General features: G+C 41.0%; 1 protein-coding gene across 6 annotated transcripts in view; it reads right to left on the bottom strand.

Moving 5' to 3' along the window:
- CNOT4 (CCR4-NOT transcription complex subunit 4) overlaps positions 1-19645 on the bottom strand; it is a 143992-nt gene extending 124347 nt beyond the window's left edge. For 4 of the 6 annotated variants that reach the window (XM_025379960.1, XM_025379958.1, XM_025379964.1 and 1 more), the window contains exon 1: positions 19373-19645. The gene's annotated coding sequence lies outside the window, so the exon portion shown is untranslated. The remainder of the gene's footprint in view (positions 1-19372) is intronic. The other 2 variants (XM_025379962.1, XM_025379961.1) reach the window with 1 other exon arrangement.
- Positions 19646-20628: the final 983 nt, after the last annotated feature.

Raw genomic sequence — 20628 nt, forward strand, 5'->3', positions numbered from 1 at the left:
AATGCATTTTGAGGAAAATCAAGTAAACGTAGTAGCCTAAAAGGCAAGTTAAACAAGTACATCAAAGGCAAGGAAAAAATAACTTTGTCAAACGTAGATCATCACCCAAGATAAAGACAGAACTGACTACTAAATTTAACAATGTCATTTGTTGGAAGACCTTAACAAAAGCAATCTTAGCACAGTGGTAGGGGCAAAGCCTAATTAGAACAGGCTTAAGAGAGAACATAAGAAAGGAATTAGAAAAAGTGCATTTAGACAATGCTTTAAGGGGTTCTACAGAAAGAGAGCAAGAAAGAGCAATTGAGGGAAGATATTTTTATGACGAAAAAAGTAACAGTATGCTTGTATATTGATGGGAATTATCCAGAAGTGACGAATTAATGATATACAGAGAGAAGGGAGAATGACTAGGGCAATGTCCAGAGTAAATATAAAAGGATGGGACCTAATGCATTCATCAGAGGACCTGGGACTACATAGAAACATAGAGAGTAAATCTATAGTAACACAAAGACAGCAGCAAGGTCTGTGAGTACAGACGTAGTCAATACATACATGCGTTGGCAGGAGTCTGTAAGTGTTCTTCTGACTGCTTGCATCTTACGATGAAGTAGAAATCAGGTCCATCAACTGAGGGTGAATATGAGGAAGAGGGGTGGAAGTTTGAAGAGAAAAGCAAGGGAACAAACTAAGTCATCTACGAAAGGGGAGACTGAATGGACTAAGAAAATAGAGTACAATTGCCAGACAATATTCAGGACAAGAAATGTGAGGTTTCTTACTATGAATTTAAAGTGAAAGCAGTTACCATAGTTGTATTTTTCTTCAGTCACTTTCAGCTGCACAGATGTAGATATGAAGTACTCAGAGAGTTGATTTAACTAAGATTGAGGTTTTGCCAACTAATTATGAAGAGGCAAGAAAGGAACAAGTGAGTTGAGGGCATATGCAGTATGACTGGCAATTGAAGAAAGAAGAAAGGAAATCAAGGGGGCAAGGTACAGTGAAAAGGGAATACAATCAGTGGACTGACAGTTTCAATGATGGTAAAGCCCATTGTACCAGCTAGAATGGGCTGAAAAAACAGCAGTCAGAAAGAGCGCCACTGCATTCCAGCCTGGAAAACAGAGGAAGATCCTGTCTCTAAAATAAAAAAAAAATGAAGAAGCTTCAAGTTATTGGTAATAACAAGGTATATGACACGACCATGAGGCCAGGTGTGGTGGCTCACACTTGTAATCCCAGTACTTTGGGAGGCCAAGAAAGGAGGACTGTTTGGGGCCAGGAGTTTCAGACCAGACTTGGCAACACAGCAAGACCCCATCTTTACAAAACATCTTTTTTAATGCATAAAAAAGATATGACCATGAAGTGCCTTAAATGGGCTAGAGAGTAATATCATTAAAGAAGACATTTAGAAATTAAGAGGTCACAGTATTAGAAGGACCATAGTGATACATATATTGAAATTACCAAGAATTAAAAGAGACTTAGTATTTAGAAGAATGACAGTGAGCCAGGAGCTAAACTAGTCAAGAAAAGAGAAGGTATAATGCAGGGTGCAGTAGGTGCCAGCAAACATGAGGGTTTACAGACAATATAATCTGTTAATAGACAAGTTTTAAAGAGAACAAGAGAATGGTTCAAGACAACTGCCCCATCTCCAGGCTCCTGGTTCTAGTCAGTGGAACCAGGCTCCCTCTTCACTCCTGTTCAATGGAGTAGGTCTGAGCAGGAAAATGGTTTGTCTGTTTGTTTGTTTGTTTTTAGAGACAGGGTCTCACTATGTTGCCTAGGCTGGCCCTGAACTGGGCTCAGGGATCCTCCTGCCTCCATCTCTCAAGTAGCTGGGACTGCAGGTGTATACCACCATCCCTGGCCAGGAAATGTAGTTTCAAGTCTCAGTGCATAGGACTCCCCACTGATCCTTGATGGCATCATCAGAAAAAAATGAAATATTTAATTGCCAATGTATAAGAGAGTCACAGGGGAAGCAGCATCCTCAGCAAAATACGAAGTAGACAAAATGTTCAGAGAAAGAACAAACAAGGATACAGGAAATTTTGCTGATGATAGACTGTGAATTCCACTGGGTTGCACAATGGCAAGATTTCAAGAGTTGAAGAGGATTGAAAAAAATAGTAAATACACCAAATCTTGTGGGGACGTGAGTATCACCTGGGAGACTGAGTAACTGACATAAAAAGGGAAAAGGGATAAAGAACATAATGAGATTAGTCCTGCTGGAGTAATGCAAGTGGTGGTGTCAAAGCTATGAATATTGGAGGAAGGAATGTGGTATTTGAAGCTCCCTGACAAAGGAAGACAACAGTTTGGGGAATCATGCTCTTGGTCTCAGTACAAAGGGCTTAATAATGGTTAATTATTAAGGTTTAATAATATTAAACCTTAATAATGGCTTGCAAGGAAACTGTAATGCACTTGTAAGGTGTCATAGAATTTTTTAAAACTATTAAATAGTTTTAGATTAGAAGAATAATTTTAGATTAAATAGTTCTAGGTTAGAATAGTGCTTAGCATCTAATAAGCACTCACAGATAGGCTTTCATTAGCTAATCAAATGTAAAATACAAGTATTGTGCCCCCCAAAAAAAAGAGATTCATTTATAGATTCATTTCCTCAGCTATTAATAAATGGATTCCCAAGTGACTTCAGGAAAACCTGTACCAAGATAAAATTCAGAAAACTCATTTGAGAAAAAGGAGGAAGTCCTTGAGAAGGTAAAGTCCTATATAGTATCCATCAATCTGATAACTAGCTCTTCTCTAAAAAAGTACCACCAGCGGCAGGGAGCAGAGGCTCACACCCGTAATCCCAGCACTTTGGGAGGCCAAGGCGGGCAGATCACCTGAGGTCAGGAGTTCAAGACCAGCCTGGCCAACATGGTGAAACCCCGTCTCTACTAAAAATACAAAAGTTAGCCAGGCGTGGTAGTGTGCGCCTGTAATCCCAGCTATTCAGGAGGCTAAGACAGGTGAATAGCTTGAACCTGTGAGGCGGAGGTTTCAGTGAGCCAAGATTGCACTACAGCCTGGGCAACAAGAGCGAAACTCCGTCTTTAAAAAAAAAAAACAACAAAGGACCATTAGCACTTTGAATGCTTTTCTCCATGCATCCCACTTCAATGGTAGATTAACTTACTCATCCAACAAGCAAATATTGAGCACCTATTATGTGCCAAGTACTATTTCCAGAAACTGAAATACATCAGGAATCAAAACAAATATCCCTGCCCTAGTGGAAAGAGATCAACAACAAACAGTATATATATTAATTATATGATATGTCAGAACATAAGTGTTATAGAAAAAAGTAAAACAGTGCAAATATTAGAGGAAAGGGGCCTGAAATCCAAGTGTAAATAAATAGGGTAAGTAGATATCCAAAGTGTTCTCCAATAACATCCAGAGAAAAGGCCCTAAGACCTTTCCATTTAGTTCTTGCCACTACTTTGCATTAATTTTATTAAATTCTTTTTTTCAATTTTTTTCTCTTCAAGCCACCAATTCTACTCTATTTTACTTCAGCAGTAGATAATAGCTAACATTTATCAAACATTTACCACATAGCATTGTTCTAAGTGTTTTTAAAAGATTAAATAATTACATCCTCACAACAGATGTATGAAATAGGTGTTCCTTTTGTCTCTATTTTACAAGGCAGAAAACTGAGGCACAAAAACATTAAGCAAAATTTCCCAAGATCACGTGGTTAGCAAGTAGCAGAGCCCTGGAGAAACATGTATAATACATATTCCCTACTATGAAATTGAAGAACAGCCTGGGCAACATGGCAAAACTCCATCTCCACAAAAATACAAAAAGTTGGCTCATGCCTGTAATCCCAGCACTTTGGGAGGCCAAGTCAGGTGGATCACCTGAGGTCAGGAGTTTGAGACCAGCCTGATCAACATGGTAAAACCCTGTCTCTACTAAAAATACATAAATTAGCCAGGTATGGTGGCACATATCTGTAGTCCCAGCTACTCGGGAGGCTGAGGCAGGAGAACTGCTTGAACCCGGAAGGCGGAGGCTGCTGTGAGCCAAGATTGTACCATTGCACTCCAGCCTGGACAACGGAGTGAGACTCTGTCTCAACAATAACAACAAAAAATTAGCTGAATGGGTGGCATGGACCTATAGTGCCAGCTACTTGGGAGGCTAAGGTGGGAGGATTACCTAAGCCCGGGAGGTCGAGGCTGTAGGGAGCCAAGATCTCGCCACTGCACTCCAGCCTAGGTGACAGAGTGAGACCCTGTCTCAAAAAAAAGAAAAGAAAGACAGAAAAGACAGAGAGAAAGAGAGAGAGAGAGAGAGAGAGAGAAAGAAAGAAAAGAAAAGAAAAGAAAAGAAAAGAAAAGAAAAGAAAAGAAGAAAAGAAAAGAAAGAAAAGAAATTTAGGAACATTCAGGGCCGGGCGTGGTGGCTTACGCCTGTAATCCCAGCACTTTGGGAGGCTGAGGCAGGCAGATCACGAAGTCAGGAGATCAAGACCACGGTGAAAGCCCGTCTCTACTAAAAATACAATAAATTAGCCAGGTGCAGTGGTGGGTGCCTGTAGTCCCAGCTACTCAGGAGGCTGAGGCAGGAGAATGGCGTGAACCCGGAAGGTGGAGTTTGAAGTGAGCCAAGATCGCGCCACTGCACTCCAGCCTGGGCGACAGAGTGAGACTCCATCTCAAAAAATAAAAACAACAACAAAAAAACATTCAGGGTTGGGTGGGAGCAATAGCTCACGTCTGTAAATCCCAGCGCTTTTGGGAGGCCAAGGTGGGAGGTTTGCTTGAGCCCAGGAGTTCAAGGCTGCAATAAGCTATGATCGCGCCACTGCACTCCAGCCTGGAAAACAGAGGAAGATCCTGTCTCCAAAATAAAAAAAAAGAGTAATATTCAGCACAAACTGTTTCAAGTTTTCTCACCTCTAATAAACAGACTCTCTTACAGTATACATATAAAAAATATGAATGCTCCTATTATATTGTTTTCTGGCCATTTTTACAGTTATTTTCTTGACTAAATAGTTTTTCTGTTGTTGTTGTTTTTGTTTGTTTGTTTTTGAGACAGAGCCTCACTCCGTTACCCAGTCTGGAGTGCAGTGCCACAATCTCCGCTCACTGCAACCTCCACCTCCCGGGTTCAAGTGATTCTTGTGCCTCAGCCTCCCAAGTAGCTGGAATTACAGGCACACACCATCATGCCCAACTAATTTCAGTATTTTTATTAGAGACGGGGTTTCGCCACGTTGGCCAGGCTGGTCTCAAACTCCTGACCTCACGTGATCTGCTCACCGTGGCCTCCCATAGTGGTGGTGTTACAGGTGTGAGCCACTCTGCCAGGTCAACTGAATAGTCTTTATCACAGTCTCTACTTAACATCTTCCTTAACCTCCCCACAATCTGATTTATATTACCATTCTTCGTGTACTGAAACTGCTTTAATGTGGTCAGTGACCCTCACACCACCAAGCCAAAAGATTCTTTCTCTATTCTCATTCTCCTCAAACTTTGTATTGGACTATGTCCACCTCTGTGCCCTTCTTCCTGAAACCTCCTTGGGTACCTAGAAGCAACACTACCCTGAATCTTCCTATTCCTCTCTCTCTCTCTCTCTTTGACCTTTCCCTTAGAAAATCTCTTCCTTTGGATTCTGAGACTTAAACTTTTCTATCTTCCTTTTACCTCTCCTACTGTTCCTTTAATAGTACCTTTTTCACTTCTACCCCTGAAAGGTAGGAACCCCAAAAGTTTAAGTTGAGTCCATTGTTCTTCTCTTTTTTTCTTTTTTTGAGACAGAGGCTCTGTCACCCAGACTGGAGTGAAGTGGCACAATCACAGCTCACTGCAGCCTCAATCTCCCAAGCTCAAGCAATCCTCCCCACTCAAACTCCCAGGTAGCTGGGATTACATGAGTGCCTCCACCAAGCCTGGATAATTTTTCTTTTTTTTTTTTAAAGAAATGGAGTCTCACTATAATTGCCCAAGATGGTCCTGAACTCCTGGGCTCAAGCTGTCTTCCAGCCTGGGACTCCCAAATTTTGGGGATTACAGGCGTGAGCCACTGCACCGAGCTCTTTTTTATATTCCAATAGGGTCAGGCACAGTGGCTCATGCCTATAATCCCAGCACTTTGGGAAGCCGAAACAGGTGAATTGCTTGAGGCCAGGAGCTCAAGACCAGCCTGGTCAATATGGTGAAACCCCACCTCTACCAAAAAATACAATAATTGGCCAGGCATAGTGGCACGTGCCTGTAGTCCCAGCTACTCAAAAGGCTAAGGTAAGAGAATCGCTTGGACCCAGGAGACGGAGGTTGCGGTGAGCCAAGATCGTGCCACTGCACTACAGCCTGGGTGACAGAGTGAGACCCCTGTCTCAAAATAAAAATAAAAATAAAATAGATTCTTACAGTCTCTTTTAAGGTTCATTCATCCAATAAGCATTTATTGAGCATCTACCATCAACCAGGTTCTGTTTGGGTTGCTTAAAATAGATTAGTGAACAAAACAGACCAAAAAAAATCCTCTCTGCATATAGTGAAATAATTCTGTGCTACCAAGGACACTCAAAACTATCTTCCCCTAAATACTATTTTAAACACATCACTCTCATGGCTTAAAAACAACAATAACAACCTTGCAATGATTCCCCTCTTATCAGTCACGTCTAATTTTCTATGCCTTAGTTCAAAACACCTGATAATCATTTTCTATTGTATCCATACGGGTTCATTTTCCATTACTCTCTGATTCAAGGGAATTCCAGGCAGGCCAATCTTCTGATTACCCCTCAAACACATTCCTTATATTTCTATGTGGTCAAGTGACTACTGAAAATGTATATTTAGTACTTAGAAATTTTTTTACAAGTGTACTGAATTAATAGAGAAATTCAAAGATGAATGTTTTTGATTCCTTCAAATGCATAAAAATAGCAAACACTTACACAAAGCTACTATGTGCCAAACACTATTCCAAGCACTTTATATACATTAACCCATTTATTCCACACAACAATCCTGGTATCTCCATTTTACAAATGAGGAAGCTGAGGCCCAAAGATGGTAAAGTAACAACCTAGGTCTCACAGATAGTAAGTGGTAGAGCCAACATTCATACTTAGGAAGCCTGGTTCCATACTATCCAGCATACTCCCAGCAGAAGTAATAAAAACAAATAGAGTTCAAAACTGAAACTGAAAACTATATTCAACTATAAAAAGTTACGTATAAGTTAATCCTTTACTCCAAATCCTCTAATATGTCAAGGTTAAATTATAGAATTTAATAGTATATAATAAAAACCACAATCTACAAACATGAATACACCATATATCATTCAGAGTTCCCCAAAGCTGCTAGGCATGACAAAGAATATATGGTGACACAGGTCTAACTTGTGTTCTTTCATTGGCATGCATATATTAAAGTATTTTGCTGTCATCCTTGCTTTCATCAGAATCAAAATAGATTTGAATACAATCTTCAAGGGTTTTTATTTGTTTGTTTGTTTGTTTTTGAGATGGACTCTTGCTCTGTCGCCCAGGCTGGAGTGCAATGGCATGGTCTTGGCTCACTGCAACCTCCGCCTCCTAGGTTCAAGTGATTCTCCTGCCTCAACCTCCCGAGTAGCTGGAATTACAGGCGCATGCCACCACGCCTGGCTAATTTTTCTATTTTTAGTAGAGACAGGGTTTCACCATGTTGCCCAGGCTGGTCTCAAACTCCTGACCTCGTGATCCACCCACCTCGGCCTCCCAAAGTGCTAGGATTAAAAGACTGCCAGCTTTACTTTTTGGAAGCAAAATTCACATATAGGACTGGGTCCTGTATGGCAGAAAAAAATTTAGTAGAAGCAAAAACAATCCCCAAAGCATTTAACTGATATAGGTACTCTTCAACCTCTCACCAACTTTTCGGCTAAAGGATCCTTTAAAAGGTTTCTAAGGACTCATCGAGAATTCAGTTTTTTTATAACTGATTACATAAAATTAAAATCCAAAGGCAGAGGTTCTTTCATAAAACAATCCTGACATATTAAAAGATAGGGGGTGCCTAACCACAACATTATTATTTTCTCCTCTTTCCAGTTTTCCCTGCTCTTCAGGCAGAGAAAAGACATGAATTTGTCAGGTTTTGAGATGGAGAGATTAAAATTAACAAACCAGGACAGGGACACTAGTTTGATTTGGAAAAGGCGAGACTAGACTGTATGTAGCCTTTCCAATTAGTAATGACAGCCTAACTAGAAAAGAAAAGGTATGTAGATAAAAGCAGCCAAAAAAACAATGCCATCAATGCCTTAGGCAAAAATCCACAGCAGCTACTATTCCCCACTTTATTTTCTGCCTCTCCTCCCTTTTCCTGGGTAAGGAAAGCACCCAAAGCACCCCCAAGGCCACTCACAGAAAACCAATTTCTTCCCAAGCATTGTATGAATAAAAAAAAAAAAACATAAACTATTAATAATTTGAGATTAATTCAATTTACTCTCAAATTTTCGAACTGTTTGGAAAAGATTTTTTAAACAGGGAGTCGTTTTCTCCTCTCTTCACCCACAGTAACCCACTATGACACTCATAAAGTCATCCCATACTCCAAGGGATTAAATACAAATTTCCTGGGGAAAACACTGGATTCGGCAGCTATCACTGAAGCTATTCCCAAATACTAAGGTTCTCCTGTATACCCCATATTTGATATTTTCTTCTCTCCCACATGCACTGGTGACAAGAAGATGTATAATCCTTCTCAAGATTCTCTACACAAAGGAGACCTCAATTCAAATCTCAAATTTAAAATTAAAACCCCTTGTTAAAACAAACCCCCCAAGGAGAAGGCAATGGCTTTCTAGTCTAGTGTTCATTTTCAACAGCATACACGACCAGCTAAATAAGGAAGTTTTAAAATGTCAAAAATTTTTCTGTCATATTACTAGAATGAAAGAGGTCTAAGGGTAGAGGTGATGCCAATGAAAAACAGATTATTTCCCAATAATGTACTATATTGCATCATCTTAATCATTATGAGTATTTCCCAAGTCACCAAAAGGTACATGGCATTATGATAGGTCTAATATTTTATAGTAACAAGAAAGAAAATGGTAAAATTAAGTTTAATTTTAAAATTATAAGCACAGTTGAGATGTTTTCAGACACAACTGTGGGAAACTTTGAGATCCACATGCTAAATACAGTAGAGGAGGAATACCTGAGACATTAAAGGAAGCATGAAGATAATAAGTGGCAATACAGTATTCTTCATCTACCTCATTTACAAAGCAATAAACAAGAAACCTATTTTTTCTCCCAGCTTTAAAATAAAATGTAAAATTTTCCTTCACCAAACAAAGTATGCCATCCAGAAGTACACAACAGACCCAGAAAGTTGGCTTAATGCAGGGTCTACAAACCAAAACAAAGAATAAAAAAATAACTTCAAAGGTAGCAGAACTTAAGAAAAAAAAAAATCCAACCAAAACATATACAGCTGATGTTTAACCAGACCTATTTTTTAATAATACCTGTGCAAAACAAAGATATCAAAGTAAATGAAAGGATAAGTTTTCATTTCACAATCTCCCTATATACTTCCTCAGCTCGCAGACCTAGCCTTATCCATCCTTAAAGGCAGCTGGTAGTCAGGAATATTTAATGCCCTACTTCATCAGAATTTTCTTTAGCTCTGATCAGGCCATTATTAAAGTCATTCAGTAATATTTACTAGTTATAGCTATTCAAATGTGAGTAGTCTCCTAATGACCATTCTGAACTAATATACACATAGGAAGCAGGTAAGGCCTAAATGTCTCTTTTACACATGAAGTATGTTCATTTCTCTTACTGTAATAAAGAATATTTCTTTATTTTCCAAGCTCCTATTCTTCAGTGAATATCTTTAAAATCATTTAAAAACACTGGTAGCTATTGTCTACTGAAGTTTTTTTTTTGGGGGGGGGGATGGAGTTTCACTCTGTAGCCCAGGCTGGAGTGCAGTGGTGCCATCTTGGCTCACTGCAACCTCTGCCTCCCAGGTTCAAGTAATTATCCCAGCCTCAGCCTCCAGAGTAGTGCACACCACCACGTCCAGCTAATTTTTTTGTATTTTCAGTAGAGACGGGATTTCACTATGTTGGTCAGGCTGGTCTCGAACTCCTGACCTCAAGCAATCCTCCCAGCTCAGCTTCCCAAAGTGCTGGGATTACAGGTGTGAGCCACCACACCAGGCCTACTAAAACTTTTTGAGGCTGTTATTTGAGTAATCATCTATCACTTCCTTCACAAAAGCTGGGCTTGGATAACAAATTGCAGTTTACTATCAAAGACAAATAGACTACATTTCCTCAGTTCTCTAAAACCTTGATGTCACTTTAGGGCATGAGGGACTAAAGAGAAGATGGAATCAATTATCTGACAAATCCTGTAGAATTTCCATCCTAACATCTCTCAGAATAGCTCCTTACCTCAGTGGTTTGGTCTCTAATTTTTCAAACAAAACTCAACTGTCAACCCCAAAATATGCTCCACACTACTGAAAGAGTAATCTTTCTGAAAACCACTTTCATCATGTTTTCTCCTGCTCCCTATCAACCTCTACTGGCTTCTTATTGCTTAGCACATTAAATTCAACCTGACACCAATACACCTTTCATAATCTAGTTCTACCCTACTTATATAAATTTATCTGCCACCATTCCCAGTAATTAACACTTTATTCCATTGAGATCAGACTCCTTACATCCCTCTCACATCATGCTGGCCCCTACCAAGTGCTTGCTCATTCTTTACTGTGGTCTAAATGTCTCCTCCACAACTTATATTGAAATTTAATTGCCAGTGTGATGGTATTAAGAGGTGAGGCCATTAAGAGGTGATTAGGCTATGAGGGCTCTACCCTCATCAGTGATAATGCCATAGTAATGGAAGTAGGTTCCTGATAAAAAGCAAGTCCTGCCCTCTCTGTTCTTGTTCTCTTGCTCTCCTACCTTACACCATGGGATGACATAGCATGAAGGCCCTTGCCAGATGCCAGCACCATGTTCTGGTTCTTCTCAGTCTCCAAAACCATGAGCCAAATACATTTCTGTTGATTATAAGTATCCAGTCTGCGGTATTCTGTTATAGCAGCATAAAATGGACAAAGACAAGCTTCTATCCCCTATATAGAACGTACATAATATTCTCCTTCTGGAGATGCTAGCCTATACAATCTTTATCCAAGTCTCATCTTCTTCAGGAAGCCTCACTCCTACAACTTCAGTCTGAAGATATCCCTATACTAACAGACTGGACTCATACTACATGTAGCACACATTATTTGTACACTGCTTTGGACAGTGCTAATTATATCATTATGAAAGTATTCCTGACAAGATAAATTCTACGAAGAGGTTGTGCCAAATTTTCCAAGAAGTGGTTCCATAAGCAAAGTCTATTTGAAAAATTGATTAAGGCCGGGTGCAGTGGCTCAGGCCTGTAATCTCAACACTTTGGGAGGCCGAAGCAGGTGGATCACCTGAGGTGAGGAGTTCGAGACCAGCCTGGCCAACATGATGAAACCTTGTCTCTACTAAAAATACAAAAACTTAGCCAGGTGTGGTGGCGGGCACCTGTAATCCCAGCTACTCAGGAGACTGAGGCAGGAGAGTCGCTTAAACCCAGGAGGTGAAGGTTGCAGTGAGCCGAGATCATACCACTGTACTCCAGCCTGAACAACAAGAAAACTCCATCTCAAAAAAAAAAAAAAAAAGGAAAAAGAAAAGTTGATTAAATAATCCCGATTGTGGATCACACCTATGATCCTAGCACTTTGGGAGGCTGAGGCAGGCAGATGACCTGAGGTCAGGAGTTCAAGACCAGCCTGGCCAACATGGTGAAACCCTGTCTCTACCAAAAATATAAAAATTAGCTGGGCATGGTGGCACACGCCTGTAGTTCCAGCTACTCGGGAGGCTGAGGCAGGAGAACTGCTTGAACCCAGGAGGCAGAGGTTGCAGTGAGCTGGGATGGCACCACTGCCACTCCAGCCCGGGTGACAGAGTGAGACACCATCTCAAAATAAATAAATAAAGACATTTTATTATATCATGGCACAGTGGCTCACACCTGCAATCCTAGCACTTTGGGAGGCTAAGAGGATCACTTAAGCCCAGAAGTTTGAGACTACCCTGGGCAACAGGGTGAGACCCCATTTCCACAAAAAAATAAGAAAATTAGCTGGGTATGGTCCCATGCCTATAGTCAGAGTAACCTGAGAGGCTGAGGTGGGAGAACTGCTTGAACCCAGGAGTTCAAGGCTACAATGAGCTAGGATCGTGCCACTGCACTCCAGCCTGGGCAACAAAGACCATCTCAAAAGAAAAAAAAAAGAAAAAAAAAGTTCTAGGCCGGGCGCGGTGGCTCAAGCCTGTAATCCCAGCACTTTGGGAGGCCGAGGCGGGTGGATCACGAGGTCAGGAGATCAAGACCATCCTGGCTAACATGGTGAAACCCCGTCTCTACTAAAAATACAAAAAACTAGCCGGGCGTGGTGGCGGGCGCCTGTAGTCCCAGCTACTCGGAGGCTGAGGCAGGAGAATGGCGTGAACCTGAGAGGCGGAGCTTGCAGTGAGCCGAGATCGCGCCACTGCACTCCAGCCTGGGTGACACAGCGCGAGACTCCGTCTCAAAAAAAAAAAGGCCGGGCGCGGTGGCTCAAGCCTGTAATCCCAGCACTTTGGGAGGCCGAGACAGGCGGATCACAAGGTCAGGAGATCGAGACCATCCTGGCTAACACGGTGAAACCCCGTCTCTACTAAAAATACAAAAAAAACTAGCCGGGCGAGGTGACGGGCCGCCTGTAGTCCCAGCTACTGGGGAGGCTGAGGCAGGAGAATGGCGGGAACCCGGGAGGCGGAGCTTGCAGTGAACTGAGATCCGGCCACTGCACTCCAGCCTGGGTGACAGAGCCAGACTCCGTCTAAAAAAAAAAAAAAAAAAGTTCTAGTATGAATGAAACAAAGTAATGACTAAGATTTGATACTCTTTGAAGCTGAGTAACAGCTACATGGTGGTTCATATCTACTTTTGCACTTGTTTAAAAATACCAAAAGTTCCTGTTTTTAAAAGTACTAATAACGTCTTTATATCATTTTAAATGACAAAACCAAAATATAACATTTTCTTTACCCAAGGAATATGTCGGTCCCTACTGGCAGTAAGAAAAATGTTTGCAGAAAGATTTAATGCAGAATCCTAATTCTCATCTAAGAATTAATAAAAGTTGGAGGAAAAAATATAATCACACAGACGGGATTTCCATGAAAAGAAAAATTAATCCTAATGACTAAAAGCAACACTGTTTATATTATAAATCTTCATTCAATTAGAGAATTCACAAGAGGGTCCACCCAAATAATAGATGAAAATTTAAAACTTCAGAAAAACTCTTAAGCAAAACATGGGAGGCAGAAAATAAAGGGGAAAAAAAGGAAAAAAGTTGCTACAACCAATGTTCAATAACCCGAATCAGTCAACGTTATTTTAGAAAATTCACAATCTGAAAACACCTAATGCTCTAAGGGAATGGATTAAAAAGTTCTTAAATAATCAGAAAATTAGCACTTCCACTCTATTCCAAAGACTGAAAAACATGCTTAGAAAATTTCAGATATTTGGATTAATGACCATGTATCTGTTTGTTGCTATCAAGAAATGCTCCACCCCTTTGAAATTTCAGTCTAACTGCTTTTCAAAATTCAATCACTACTTTGCTGACATCATTCACTAATTGCTTCCAAAAGCGGTAATATAATATCTACTAATTTTTTTTTCTTTTTTTTTTAGACAAAGTCTTACTCCGTCTCCCAGGCTGGAGTACAATGGCGCAATCTCAGATCACTGCAACCTCTGACTCCCAAGTTCAAGTGATTCTCCTGCCTCAGCCTCCCGAGGAGCTGGGATTACAGGTACATGCCACCACACTCAGCTAATTTTTGTATTTTTAGTAGAGATGGGGTTTCACCATGTTGGCCAGGCTGGTCTCGAACTCCTGACCTCGTGATCGGCCCACCTGGGCCTCCCAAAGTGCTGGGATTACAGGCGTGAGTCACCGTGCCTAGTCACATCTACTATTTTTAAGTGAAAGCATTTTATTCTACTAATTACACTGCTTTTTTGCCTTGACATTTTTTCCAAACTGGTTTTAGGCATATCCACAAGCCAATTTTGATTATTTTGATTTCAAATTCTACTCCATAATTGCTTTAAAACTCAAGAGGTGAGATTTTAGTAGCCATACTTTTAAAAAGTTATTTTTGAACAGTTATCTGACATACACACCTATACAAATAGCAAGACTTATCCTAACAGCAATATACCATCTGCCCATCACCCAAAGCAATTAAAGCTTAAAACAAGACAACTCTCCTGTATGAACAGAGTTTAATAATAAGTCATACTTGAGGCCGGGCACAGTGGCTCACACCTGTAATCTAGCACTTTGGGAGGCTGAGGCAGGCAGATCATGAGGTCAGGAGTTCGAAACCAGCCTGGCCAACATGGTGAAACCCCTGTCTCTACTAAAAATACAAAAATTAGCTGGGTGTAGTGGCGGGCATTTGTAATCCCAGCTACTTGGGAGGCTGAGGCAGAAATGCTTGAACCCGGGGGGCAGAGGCTGCAGTGAGCCAAGATCACACAGCTACACTCCAGCCTGGGTGACAGAGCAAGAGTCCGTCTCGGGAGGGGGGTAAAGAAAAAATTCCATACTCACAAATAAACCTGTTAAGAGGAAAAATAAACTTATACTCAAACCGTGTTATACCATCCTTAAAGTTAGGTTTTCCTACCAAATAAATGTAACCATCTTCTTTTTGGTAGCTTGTAATTTCTCTCTTCTGATAAACAAAAAATATGCTACTAAAATCTAAGTACTAAAATCTAAGGGGCCAAAATAGTGGTGACATTTTCTATAAACTTCATAATTAAATAATAAAAGAATCATATCATACAAAAGACATGTGTTGGCCAGGTGCAGTGGCTCACGCCTGTAATCCCAGCACTTTGGGAGGCCGAGGCAGGCAGACCACGAAGTCAGGATATCGAGACCATCCTGGCTAAAACGGTGAAACCCCGTCTCTACTAAAAATACAAAAAAAAATTAGCTGGGCGTGGTGGCGGGTGCCTGTATTCCCAGCTACTAGGGAGGCTGAGGCAGGAGAATGGTGTGAACCCGGGAGGTGGAGCTTGCAGTGAGCAGAGATTGTGCCATTGCGCTCCAGCCTGGACGACAGAGCGAAACCCCGTCTCAAAAAAAAAAAAACAAATGTATCATAGAACCAGTTAGATTCTATTATAGTAGAAAAGTTGACATTTACCACATAATCTTTTCTAATAAAGAAGTCCACATAACAAGATTAAAAATAATTGTGAAGTTCTTTTGGAAAACCACTAAACGCATGATTAAAAAGTCCCACATATCTTCTTTCCTTGCATTACAAAAATAACTGGGTAAATTATGCTAGCTTTTTAATTTGCGTACTCGACTTTTGAGAAAAATATGAATATACTATAATCTTTAAAATATTGAGGATATTGCCACCTTTTATTCAGGAATGGATATTTGCAGATTTTTCCTAATATCTTTGAGGTAACATAAAACATTACAAAATCTCAGAATGTGTTAAACAAGTTTTATCCAATACATGCTATTCCAGTGGGATAAAAACCATTTACAAGTTCCATTTAGATTAAGAAATCCTTTGAGAAAAGTATGTAGTACATTCTAGTTATACTGTTTCTAGAACAGCAAAAATCTCTATAACCTATTTCCCTACTGTTTTCTTCAGAACCTGAATGTAATGTAACTTCCTTCACAAAGAGTCAAGACAGTATTATAGTTACTGTGAGAGAGCTAACTAACTGAATTTTCACCAGAGGCTGAAGTTTTCACAAATTAAAACCATTTTACTTAAATGATCTATAAAAATAATAACACTAAGGTTAAATATATTTAATTGAGTACTATTTGCAGTCACATTAGAAAATTTAATTTTAGGCCCAGCATGGTGGCTCACGCCTGTAATCCCAACCCTTTGGGAGGCCAAGGTGGACAGATCACGAGATCAGGAGTTTGAGACCAGACTGACCAACATGGTAAAACCCCGTCTCTACTAAAAATACAAAACTTAGCCGAGCGAGCTGGCGCACGCCTGTAATCCCAGCTATTCAAGAGACTGAGGCAGGAGAATCGCTTGAACCCGGGAGGCGGAGGTTGCAGTGAGCCCAGATCGCACCACTGCACTCCAGTCTGGGTAACAGAGTGAGACTTTGTCTCAAAAAAAAAAAAGAGAGAGAAAGAAAAGAAAATTTAATATTTTTCTCACACAAAACAACAAAAAGATAAATTTATTAAACTGAAGAATATAGATTCCTTTTAAAGCCAAGAGTAGAGTGGGGAAAAAAGGGAAGATTTCTAAATCCAAACTGCTTAAACTGATAAGATTTTTTTTATTCCTTTAAAGCACACAAAATCATTTTTAAAATAAAACTCCCTTAAAGCTAGGAGTTCATCCTCTGGCAACACCCTCTTTCTTTAACAAAGTAATGAGTTGCAAGTTATCGCTAGTACTCCCTTTTAGACTCAAGTTGAAGGGCAATACAAAAACAATTTTATTTTTCTGTACTTTGTTATTTGAGTATAACTGTCTCATCCTAATTTTATAATAAGCCAACTTTAAGCGATTCATATTCAAAACATTCTTACAGAAATAATCTATTGATCTCAAGAATTCAACTATTGAACCTGGTAGAAAGTATTCCAAATTATCAAAAGAAACCATGAAAGTATGAAGCTGTAGCGTTCATAACGTTAGATCAAAAAACTTAAACCACACAAAAATATTTAGAAATCTCAGCTCCCTATTTCTTATCAAAATACTAAAGAACTTTAGATGTCTTCTTTAAAGGTACTAAAGATACAAAAGTAAATTCCTTTTGACTTCAGAGGGCCGAAATGGAGAATTCGGTAACTGCAAGCAAAAAGTATGAGGGGAGAAAATTACTTGAGAAAATATTTCGTGAGACAAACACCATTAAAAAAAAAAAAAAAAAAAAAGACGTATTAAAATCATTTACTCCCTTCTACCAGACAAACAGTCCTCTCCTAGAACTCAACTGCTTACAATTCAGCCAAGTATGATTGCCAAGAGTTTCTAAACCTGTGTTAGGATTGTTCAAAGTGGAAAGCTTCTCCACCAGTGTATTACAACAACAAAAAGTATATTTTTTAGAGTTAAAGATCAACTATTAAATACACTCCTCTGATAAACTAAATGTAAGCGATTTAAAAAAAAAAACTCAACTTGTAACTTAGGACAAAGTTTGCTATATAAATTGCTTGCAGTTCTAAGAGTATTTATTTGGTCCCCCAAATTGGGGCTTAAGTGGCTGAAAGAAAAAAGTTTTATAGACAGGTTTTCTAACCTTAGTTTACATTTGGTAAAACAGACCATTTATCACAATCAAGTGAACATAATGCCAAATGTTAAGATTCCAAATTTTACAGGTAAAATTTGTAAAAATTACAATAACCCACTAATGGACTGCCACATGAGACTGTCACTGATGTTCAACATTTTTACATATATCTTAAGAATGCAATGTCATGTATGTCATGTTCAAACTTGGGATGTATGTATTTGCACTATGTAATCCTGGTTGCTTTTCTGGTAATTCTTTATCTCACAGTGGTCTGATTATAGCCAGGGCTGCTTCTTCCCATTATACCATTAGTCAGTATATCTTAATTTTGCTTTCACCAAAACATGGACATCATAAGCCACCTCTTGCTTCTAGTTTTCTGCTTTTTACTGTAGATAACAATGACAGTGAGTTCTACCAAATGCATGTATGTGCACAGCTTTGTCATTCTTTTCCCAGCCCCCTTCTTTTCTATGAGAAAAATACGAGAAACTTAGGTTTATATAAAAACATCGATTTTTCTTTTGCATACATACCTAATGGATTTTCAAGAGAAGACAATTTATTCAGATAACTATCATCCTAGAAATGTCAAGAGAACTTCCCAAATCCAAAAATAAGAAGTAAATCTGATAATAACTGGAAAGGAAATTTCCACTCAAATCATAAATAAAATGTCATCAGTTAAGCTGAACATCAATAAAACTCAGTCAAAAATCAAGTCTCAATACAGAACCCACATATAACCCGCATGTAATCAAAATATCACTTATATTTGCTAGCGGAGTTCACAGATGAATTCTGTATGTGCGCCAAATTTATCTTATTTTGAAATGCTGGGGTTAATATTAGTATAAATCAGAGCCCACACGAAGTGTCCTGGGCAGAGACAATCCAAAGAACGCTTAGTAGCATGGTAAAAACCGGTCCAAAATGAAAAAAAAAGAAAAGAAAAAAGCCACGTCCTAACACAACAGAGCGAATAAGCGACAAATAGATCACTGAAAGCAAAACGAAAACGGTCCCCTCCGGAGTAGACTGAATAAAAGATCTTTACTCATAACGTTTAATACTATCCGACCTCACTTCATTCACTTCCCAACTTCCTTTACTTTTCAAGGGCCACCACGGGGCATCCCTTTTTCTGGAAGTGTATATGGAAAGGATCTGTACAGGAAAGAGGGAAGGAACAGACAATTCTCAAGAAGGCTAAGAAACAGGTGGGTTAGCAGGAGCAGAAGCATAATCTAGACACTTAAGGGGCAGCTTTAAGATGACAGATGTGGTGGAAGGAAAGACTGCAAATCGGAAGAAGCCCTAGGGTGGCAGATACACTGTGGGCTGATTGCAAGCACCAAAGGGGGGCAAAGGCTAACTCCAGAGTGGTAGCAGTGGAGCAAAAAACAAGCAGCAGGACGGGTGGGCAATGAGCAGTGGGATTAACGAGCAGCAGCAGCAACACGGGTCAGAGTGGAAGTGATGGCTTTGGTCTTGGGAGACGGGGGCCAGTGGGAAAGGACGTCAGACAGGGAATAGGGGGTTGGGGAAACAAGGAGGACTGAGACCTAAGAATCCTGCCCCTATGAAAATGCAGGGGGAAAAGCTGGAGACCAAAAGCCGCCTCGGCTCCCCAATTAAAGAAATTCTCGAAGGAGAGTCGCCGCTTGCCGCCGCGCTGCCTTCTGACCCGCTCGCTTTTCCTGATGGTAACTGCTGTGGCGTAAAGAGAGGGAGGAAGAGGAGGAGGAGGAAGAAGACCAAGGAGGAGGAGGGTGAAGATGAGGCGGGGGGGGGGGAGAAAGGGGGGTGCGGCCTGTACAGTCCCAGCGAAGCCTCCGCTCTCTCGTAGCCGGTCAGCCCCGGGTTTCCCCTAAGCCCAGCCCCGCATAGACTCACCCGCCTGCCTTGCCTCGCTTTTCCCTCAGCCGACTCCACGCGCTGCCGCGTCCTCACAAGAAACCACCGAACGAGCGTCGGGGAAAAAACTCTTCAGAACCGGGCCTGATTGCTTCAGTGAGTCCGACCTTTACGGCTGAGAGAGAGACTCTCAGCTTTCGGTGGGTTCCACAGCCAGACGGGCCACCATCTTACATTAGGATAAGACTCCTCCGGCCTCCCGTGCGCAGGCGCACGCCGATCCGGCCAGGAGGGGCGGGGGAGGGGCGGGAGGAGCGGCGGGCGGCTGAGTGGGAGGTTGCGGTGGCCGCTCCCGCAGCACCCTGGGAGTTGGAGTCCTCGGAGGGTAACCGCCCAGGGGCACGCCGGGAGTTGAAGTCCTCTCTCAGAGGGCGGAGGAGATCGCCCACCTCACGTGGCTGCTGGACTGAGCCTTTCTTCGTGTTCTGCTTCCTTCTCTGCGCGCGTGTGCTACTTCAATGTCATTTGGTCGGCGGTTTTCACTAGTCATTCTGTGTCCTCGGTGTTTTTGGAAATGTGCGACCCCAAGACTGGGGCGAGGCTAGACAATTTTTCTGGGAGCCCGGAATGTTTCTTCTCTGCCCCGCCCACCAGGGGATATCTAAAGGGGGCGGGGTGGAGGTGGAGGCAGGTTGGGGGCGAAGAGCGCGGGATTTGATCTAGGGTAAGAATTTGATACAGACTTGGCGTCTGTTTGCGAAACAAGGAGGAAACAGACGCCCGTTTAATTCATTTCCCTGTCCTTGCGCATTTGGGGGCCACCACCCTTGATCCCTTCTTCACTGTAAAATCGCCGGTGAAGAAATATACTAAATTTTTCTGTGCAGATTACCCAAGAGAACGGAAGACCCGTGCACTTACAATAACGTGCTTCGGTTGATGTGAATTTGAGAATTTGCGGACCTCTGTGCGAATTAGTGTTAGTTCGCTGTCCTGCCAGCACAGCTGTGTGCAAGTTGACAAACTCTACACACATCGGTACATCCCCAAGAACAATGAATGCGGCCACAATCTCTACGAGCACTGAGGAATCATCAGTCACAAACGTCAGTCAATGTACTGGTCGCTCCCGTTTGCATCCCAGAACTCTGGTGAAAGCAGCACTCGAAGCAGTAATTTTTGCTTATTGCATGTATTCTTCACCCACTCATACAGCAAATACTCAATGAGCTCCTCCTGGCCGCCGGGTACTCTTCTTTTTTTTTTTTTTTTTTTTTTTTTTTTTTTTTTTTTTT

This window comes from Theropithecus gelada, chromosome 3 (genome assembly GCF_003255815.1).
Source record: "Theropithecus gelada isolate Dixy chromosome 3, Tgel_1.0, whole genome shotgun sequence".
Taxonomy (NCBI): Eukaryota; Metazoa; Chordata; class Mammalia; order Primates; family Cercopithecidae; genus Theropithecus; species Theropithecus gelada.